The sequence below is a fragment of the Phragmites australis genome, chromosome 3 (genome assembly GCF_958298935.1).
Source record: "Phragmites australis chromosome 3, lpPhrAust1.1, whole genome shotgun sequence".
Taxonomy (NCBI): Eukaryota; Viridiplantae; Streptophyta; class Magnoliopsida; order Poales; family Poaceae; genus Phragmites; species Phragmites australis.
This window is the reverse complement of record NC_084923.1, coordinates 2,814,777-2,823,904: the sequence shown is the minus strand read 5'-3', so window position 1 is coordinate 2,823,904 and position 9,128 is coordinate 2,814,777.

The following is a 9,128-nucleotide window of genomic DNA, read 5'->3' as shown; positions in this document are numbered from 1 at the left end:
TTTGTCTTGAAAACCACTTTCATAAATCACAAATTCAATATATTTATAAATATATTCTAATAAAATAGTGGTCAAAGCAATGCATTTAAGATATTATCGAGTCTAAAATATTATATATTTATGACGAGATAAAGCAGTAACTAGAGTACACTATTTAATTGATGAATACCACCTCTTGGGTGTAGCTGGAGAAGAGAATCTAGCATGGCACATCTCGTATGCCGAAATCGCCGCTGTCACATGCTGCATGTACGCATGTAATTGCTGCTACCGAGCAGCCTAGGCAGTCCAGATGTAACAATAAAGAATGCGCACGGCACTGGTCCAACAGCATTCCTACATACACATCCCTTATATATTTGCTTCAACGGGCCAAATCAAAACAACTGACTTTTAAAAAGCCTACTGACCTGCCGGTGAAAAACCGGTTAAAAAAATAATAAGACGTAGGAGAACTAAAACATGTTTGGTTGGCATCCGTAAGTTAGCCGTGCCATATCGAGTTAGGTATATGTTTGCTTCGTTACCTTACTGTGGGGTGTCAAATAATGTTATGCGCGTCTAGAGAGAGATTCGTCATAACGTTTCTCGTAGAATGTCCGGTAAACGAATCGTTCTCCACCGGTTCAGCGTCACACCAAAGTCTGTGCTGCGATTACCTCCCAGGAAAAAAAATAGGATGCACTCTTGGCACGTGTACCTCTCGGTGAAAGTCTGCGCTACGATTACCTCCCAGAGAAAAAAATAGGGTGCACTCTTGGCGCGTATACCTCTCGGTGGAGCGAACCTGACCTTATCCTTTCTTCATCGTTGGGGTGCTCTATTCCCCACCTCATTCGGCGTGCTCCTCACTCGCCTGGTGCGCAGCCTCTCACCCCATGGAGACAGAGAAGATGGTGAAGGGCGCTTAGAGTCAGGGCCATGGGGCTCAGATGCGCTGCGAGGCTGGGGTTGGTCATCGGGCTCAAATTTGTCACAATTAGTTTGTGCGCAATGACGAGCAGCCGCCCGCCCGTCTGTGTATGTCAACCGATCGCTAGTGTGCGCCGATCGGCTTTTTGCCCATCCGCGTACACCAACTGGCCGTCTGCCCACCCGTGTACAGCGACCGACCGTTCGTAGAGAAATCTGCTCTACGGGTTCATACTACAGAGCCATTTTCACACACTTGTAAGATCTTCTTTACCATTCTAATCACTTTAGGAGGAAGGGATCATAGAAAAAAAATAGTAGGAAGTAGAATCTAGTGCATTATCTGATAGATAACTATTATAGAAAATAGCTAGTATTTTGCTGCAGGTCTCATATTGATAGATAACTAGCATTTAGTATTCCGCTATGTTCTTGCTCCTTGAATCCCTGTTGCCTTACAACGCATTAAGATATGGCAAACATCTTGATCATTTCACAAGCTGTTGCAATTTGTAGTTACGCAAGTTATTATCTTCCTGAACTTTCCTAGCAATGTTAATTCAGTGATTGCATGAATACTTCAAAGGAGTATTAAGTAGGGATTGTTTGATTCATCTTTATGTTTCTGACTACTATATTGTAGATTGTAATGATTTGTGATGACAATGGTGAAAAACTAGACTGTTGCAGGTTTAAAAGTTCATACTTTCTCACTATAGCTCCTGTTCTAACATTTTTCCTCTTATTTATGCTGCTAGGTGCATCTTCATGTTTAACTTGAGCATTTAGTATCATTTCACCTACTTGGGAGTTGATATGGAAGCGGACGACTAGAGCACCTATCGAATCATCACAGCTCAAAGCATTAAGCAATTAAAAAAAATCTAGTCAGCAATATTATATTGTCAAAGTATGATGTCGATATCTCTATTGTTGGACCTAATTTACAGATAGAGCAATTCTAGATAACCACATCACAACCAAACAGTCCCTAAATCGAAACAGCTGATGAAGACTGAAGGTGATGATTTGTAAGGCTGCGTAGAAAATGTTTGATTTGCAGTCGCAGTTTTGGTTCGCTTTATGTCACGTTTCGTACGTCGACGTTGACGTACTAGTCCATGACAAAAATTTCATTGTTTAGTCAAAAACAAAGCCAAACTTCTACATCACCTCTTCTCATCGACCTTTCGCCCAGAAGATCCAGAAGTAATAATTTGTGCCGAGGAAAGAGATGGCAAAATTGTTTGCAATTTTCTTGTGATGTAATTAATGCTTCGTTCAATAATAATAATAACAAAGTCTTTAATTCCTAAAAAAATTGAAGTAGATTGGAGATGAAACCCAACTAAAAAAACGAGTAACAAATGTATTAGTTATAGTAAATAAAAGTAATAGGAGATCGGTAAAAAATAGCAACAGGAGATCGGTAGCCTAACTCTGAAGTACTGCCTGTTCCCTCGCGAAAATAAATGTACTCTTTCGCTTTTGTAATTCATGTGAGTGCAGTGTGCTTCATGTTTTAACGGAAAAGCTATTTCGAAGTCGGGTGTTTCTCTCTCCTTCCTCACTCGATTTTTGCGTTTGTCCGATACAATCAAGATGCATGGTAGTCTAGCTCCTTCTCTGATGAGATTAGGATTTCTCCGGCTTGACTCTGGCGAGGTTTGTTAGGGGTTTTGGGGTGGGGTTTCATCGGAATGGATTTAAAAGGGAAGACTATTTCGGTATGCTAGTCTGACAATGATAACAGATGTGAGAGCAGTGTGATGAGAGATGGATCATCGGTTAGGCGGTACCGATACGAGAGCATCACGATGAAAAGTTGACAAAACCGAAATAGTGCGGCGATAACGGCGATGAGCTACCAGAGACCGGAGAGGTAGGTGGGGCAAAGCTATCATACAATAGTTGTGATCGTCGGCAAGGTGGAAAATAGTTAGGAGAGAAAGAAACAGCTAGCCGCTGGATCTTGATCTGTCAGCTGAGAAAATCGAGTAATGGGGTGCAAGAACGTTTCAGCGTTGTACAGAGGGATCCTCCTAGCTTTTAAAGTCGATGATGTTTCTGCACAAACAGTGGTCATAAGCGGGTACCGTAGTACTTAAGAAAACAGATGAATTGAGGAAGTGCTGTTATGGTGCTATCTTTTGTTCATATTTAGAGCATTTTAAAGCAATCGTTTCACAATACTGTTAGGGAACCATCAAGAACGATGGCTCCCCGCCTCCCACCGCTAACACCTGTTTTCTTTAACCATGGATCCACGTCAGATACACATCGGAAGTCGGCGCCACCTGCACGCTGCCCCCGCTCGTGGGCCCCGTTCGACAGCTCAACCTCTACTGGCGTCGTTTCCTCCGTCTGCGCGCGCGCGGTGCCGCTTTCCGATCGCGACGCTGTCCGCGTGGGCCACCGTCTAGCTATGCCTGGGCCTCGGAAGGCGGGAGCGTGGCTACATGCATGCCAGCATGCAGCCGCCCACGTGTGTGCCTCGCCTGCAGAGACCCCACATGTAAGGGTAAGTTTGTTTGTGTTTCTCTAAGTTTAAATAAATAGAATTATTGAAAAGTGATTTTTAGAAAGGTTAGAAGTCTGTTTTTAAAAAAATAAAATAGAAACAGAGAAGCTAACTGAGAGTAATTTTTCTGAAAAACCACAAGCTGAAAAGTTAAAATTTTGTTGTAAAAATTTAATAGCTAAAATCTAAAATCAACTTTTTAGAAAAGCCAAAAGCATAATTTTTTAAAAAAACTGAAAAAACTAAACAAACAGACCCTAAACACGATTCAATTGGATCTTTTGTCCAACAATGTAGATCGCCAATGGCTACATGATGTAACATTTAAGAAAAACATTAAGATGTTTATGGTCACGGGTTTAAATAAAGATAGCGTTAAGTATTTATAGGTGGAGTCAGTAAAGATTGAGTGAGGGCACATATTCCTGTTTAAATTCTTTTTTTATTGTACTTAGGTCTTTTTCATAAAATTGCAAATGCTTAGTCACTGGTATGACTCTGCTTAATTTTTAGGCTAGGTTCTCCCCCTGTAAGCACCTACATAAAAATTCTAATTTTCAATGCAAATAAAAATTACAGGTGTTTACATATAGTTAACTATTCTATTAGTACTAATATAAGCAATAATGTTTAAGTAAGCATATTGCCCTTCACTTAAACATCTGTGCTAATGCTGTTAAAATAAAAAACTTAGTTTTTCTATAAACACCTCATAAATACCTACTGTACATGCTCTAATACTACTTAGTTGTTAGAAAGAGGGAATTAAAGCCTGGAACTAATAATCGATGTGTTCTGGTGATTTGACAGAGATTGCCCATTTGGTTGAATAACTTGCCAACTTGTAAAGATCCATTAATTTTCCCAATCCAAGTCCTTGTCTAGGTAGTTGCCATTTGTCAATGTGTTTTCTCTAGTCGCTTAAAAAAACAAAAGAAAACAAAAGAAAGGTACATCCAGAAATTAGGAACCATAACACAGTATTGCAGGATTCTGACACTTGAGGGTACCTTTGGTTTGAGTATAACCTTGTTTCGTCTAAGTTTAGTTACGTCATATATTTTTAAGTATTTAGTTAATTACTATAACTATAACAAATTATACTTCGTTAACTCTCTACCTCACAAGTATATACTTAGTTTTTTTTACTAAATTTGTTACATATGTGACCAAGAATTTAGTAGTTATACTTTTTTAATAAGTTACACTTGACTAAATTTAGATGTAGCAAATATAGTTGTAATACAAACAGGCATCCGTCTCTCCGGTGAAGCAACAATTCAACCTCACGTGTTTCATAAGGAAATTAAAAAGAAGGTCGAGTTACCACTGTCCGGCAGAGAAAGAAATTTTATGAGATTAAATCCTTCATATAGGCCTGTACAACACCGCGACACGTGTCCACTTGTGTGTAGGCACGCACGCGCGCCGTCCCATCGGGTCCTACGCGTGTGGGACTAATAAAATTTCTTTCCCCCGGCCAGTATGTTCGGAGTCACTTTGGAAAACAGGTTCTGCTGCTTAGGGCACGCGTAATGTGCAAAAAAAAAAGAGACTTTTAAGTTCTACTTATAAAGCTTAAGATCAACTTATATACTAGGAGATCAGGTCTTAAGGGAAAAAAGAGCTAAAACCCGGCCTCAAGCTTTAGGTCTGGTCTCAAGGCTTGCATGTGTGTAGGAAAGGACGTGGAGGGTGGAGGAGAAGTAAGGTGGTTGATCTTTTTAATTCTTTTATTTACTAGTGGATCCAATCTTAAAGGCTATGTAGTCTTTATCACGTCACCATGTCATAAGGCCCATCTAGACCTTATACACTAGTGATGCCCTTGTATGCTTGGACAATTAGACGTGGATCCCTTGCATGCAGTTTTCACCTTGGACCCTGCATCCATCTGCTCCTTAATTTTCTGTCATCGAGCTGATACGCTGAAAGCCACTTGTAGGCTTGTTTGTAGCTGGTCTGCCGTGTCTCATTTCCTCCTTTTCTTTTTTTGAAGGAACCCTGCCCCAGCTACGTGATCACACACACATGTACGACCCTTTTACGCATGTGCCGCGGTGGCACGCACACTTGCACGACTGCTCTAGTTCCTCGGTCCCATTCTTCCAGACACACGCACGCACGCTTTTGAACCACCTCGAAAGCGCAGCACGCACGGGCATCTCCGCATTCGTCGGCGCTCATCCGTCCGTCGTGCACCCACCTGAAAACTTTCCTCCAATGCCGGTCGTTTGGTAGAAAATCCTATAAAATTCAATCTTCTCATAGAAAGACTCTTTCTCGTATATACTATATGTCTTTATTTTTTCTCTCAGTGCACATGTCAGCTATTAGATCACTAAAGTATGGTGTAAATCAAAATCTTAAAAGTGAAAATATCTCATAAAATTTATTTGGTTGGCTCACATATCATGTTGGTATACTCTGCTACAGTCCTGCCCGCACCACCGCTGGAAACCACGATATGTAAAACACGTCCATTCGCTGCAGGTCTAGTTGACCATTTTTTTTGTCTGCACTGCACTGTGCAGCCTCTTTGCAAAAGGGAAAGAAAATACACCGCTTTTGACGCTGCCATGAGTCATGTACTTTCCGTGGTCTTCGATCGATTTGCTTAAACAGGAAGAAGGAACTTGAAAGCATCAGCCATGTAGGAGTACTTGCATCGTAAAATTCAGTGCGTGCATGGTTGGTACACAGTGCCAGCTTTTCGGAGCTCGATCTCACTGGTTCAGAGTCTTCTGTGCATGCGCCGCACATGAGGCCGGCCGCGTGCGACACTTGTTTTCCTGCTCGGTGACACACGTACGGCGGGTCTGGTCACCACATGCTGCCGACCATGCGTGAAGCTAGCTGGACGCAACATGTAATTTCGCTAGCTTACATGTAGCAGTAGCCATATTTATGTTACGTTTAGCTCGTTATCCAGCCCTATCTGCAACTGCAATCGACCCTGATCCCGTGTGCCACAGCAGGCAGCTGGTCTCTGAACTGTGGACCAGTACTCCCATGTCAATTACCGCGTGAAACGAATCGATCGTCGAGCTGAGGCTGAGCTAGCTAGTATGGCTCGAACAGTGGCTGGATTGGTCCGAATGGACGGCGAGCGGCGACGAACGTTGGCAGCGGCGCCGGTGGTTGGAGGGTACGGATCGACGGTGGCGGGCGGGCGGCACTCGGAGGGGACGTCTCACACAGGTCCGATCAGTGACCAGGACCTCCGTTGGATAGCGGCAGAGACTGGCATGCCAGAGCACGATTGCACAAGTGCTAATCGGTGGGATCCAACAGGTGCCGCATTGGTCGACGCCGATGGACTTTTCCTTTGGTCGAAGTGGTGGTCAGCTCAATTGTTGTACTGCCTTACGCTATTTTTTATAGATATTTTAAAAATTTATCTTTTATAATATTTTTTTTAATATTATTATAATATATTTTATTTTTTTCATCTCCAGTAGCTACCTATTTTCTATATTCCATTACTCTTATCTTTCTTTCAGACTCACAATCATCATCTGTAAACAGTATTGAGGGAAGAGAGAGGGGCTGTAAATTTGAAGGATGTGTTTCTCTATCCGCTTCACTGTATTGCCTGATATAGCTCATGTTGGAGAGCGAAATAGCCTCTCCAATCAATAAATTTTGGTGCTACCGGATTTTACATGTACTATAGCAGTAGAAAGTGATCCTATTTAAAATGATCTTTAGTAGATACAAAAATTCATCCCCTATAATATTATTATAGCATCATCTTACACTATTACAATACCTTTTATTTTCTCTATTTCTAACAGGTACCCTATTTTCTACTTTCTATTACTCTTCTCCTTCATTCGGATCCACAGTCAACCTCTACAAACAGTATTGCGGCTGCTACAGTGTTTTAGCAAATTTAGTATCTTCTCCTCCTCTACTTAACACTGTAGCACTGGATAGCGTATTTGGTGGAAAGCAAATTCGAATGCTACAGTGTTTTACGGATGGAGAGGCAGATGACAACCCAAGTGCTTGGGCAACTTCTGTAAGTGTAGCGTGGCCCCGGCTCGATTATGTCACAAAAATTTAAACCGAACCGTCGGCAACAACACATCAGTGTAGCCCCAGTGCTAATATATTAGACATTGATTAGATGTCTAATAAAAGCTAACGTGGCAAGTAATTAGTGAAAGAGAGGAGAAGTTAATGGCTTACTGGAAAAAATAGGTTAGGCCCAAAATCGAACGAGAAGACATAATTTAAGCTTTAGCATACAATATAAGTAGAAAGCTACAGGTACAAGAATACGCTGGGGTGATGGATATATAGTGTCCACAAGTAGTTTATATATTCATTGACTATGCACTGTGAGCGTTAAATCTATAATTTGGTCTGGATGACGTGGAAGACAGAGACATTAGTTGCACTGGGAGAGTGGCCTCAGAATCACACGCATTCTTGTGACTCTTTCCAATTACGGTAGTGACCAAGTGATCACGCGTTACGTAATCAAACAATCCGGGCTAAACGTTATCATGCAATCCTATCTCATCGGATGGATCAAGTTACGCGGCATTGATTAAAGCCGGTTCGTGGTGTAATGCCTTCTCTGTCATACTCCATGCATCCTCTAGCCTCACCAGTCCGTTGACAAATTCGTGCCCTCCTAGCTAGCAGCACGATTCAATTCATATCCCCAAGTTTCACTTTATCAAACACAATTACTGGAGGATGTGCAAATTTTTTACTATACTTTAATTTTAGCGATTTTGTAGAACAGTAGAAATATTCCTTTGTTTCTCACGATCAAATGCTTCTTCGCACTAGATTTGCTTGCACGTATTCAATAATGATCCAATAACCGGTGGCCTATGGTTGAGCGATTGCTTCTCAGATTGTACAGATTTGCTTATATATTTCTACTTATATTTTTGTTCAATTGGAACACCACTAATTTTGCCTTTACATAGTTCTTAACTTGCTCTCTGAATTATTTTGAATTGCTTTTTGAAGGACGATGATTTGCTTATTCTTTTGGATGTGCAGAGGTAGATTGAGATGGACCATGGTTGGTTGAAGTAATGGTGCATCCATCAGTTCGAATCCAATTTTCACACTGATTCGCATTTAAGCTTTCCTTTGAGATTTTTTTCTGTTCATAAGGAGCACCACTTATTTGCCTTTAAAATGTTATAAATTGCTTTAACAAATTGTTTTAATTAGCTTTCTAAATGAAGATGACTTTCTTATTACTTTCAATGTGCATAGGTAGATTGAGATGAACAACTGGCTTTTTTAGTGATGAGTTTTACTTATTAAGTGCCTTTATTCTATCCGAAAAATGACCATCGCAAATGCTTTACATGCTTTGATTGTGTTGGGGCTTGCTCACTGGAGAGTCATTGGAGGGATCGTTTGCCTGGAGGCTCTTGACAGGGGCACGGTGGGCGGAGCAGGGAGAGTCATAAAAAAGAAAGTTGTGGGTATTTTGGTTCCTAATATGGATGTGCATGTTAAAACATAAAATCATATAGGTGCAGGCGTTAGCCCAGGTCTATTTTTTTTTTATACCACAACGTACATGCACGCATAATATAAGCAGGTGAAAAAACCAGATCAAGATCTACGCCGTATTAATTGAGCCGGGAATGGGATTGCTAGGAACTTTTTTTGTAGTGCGAGAATCGGCGCCAGCTCAAGACATTCCCCTGGAATA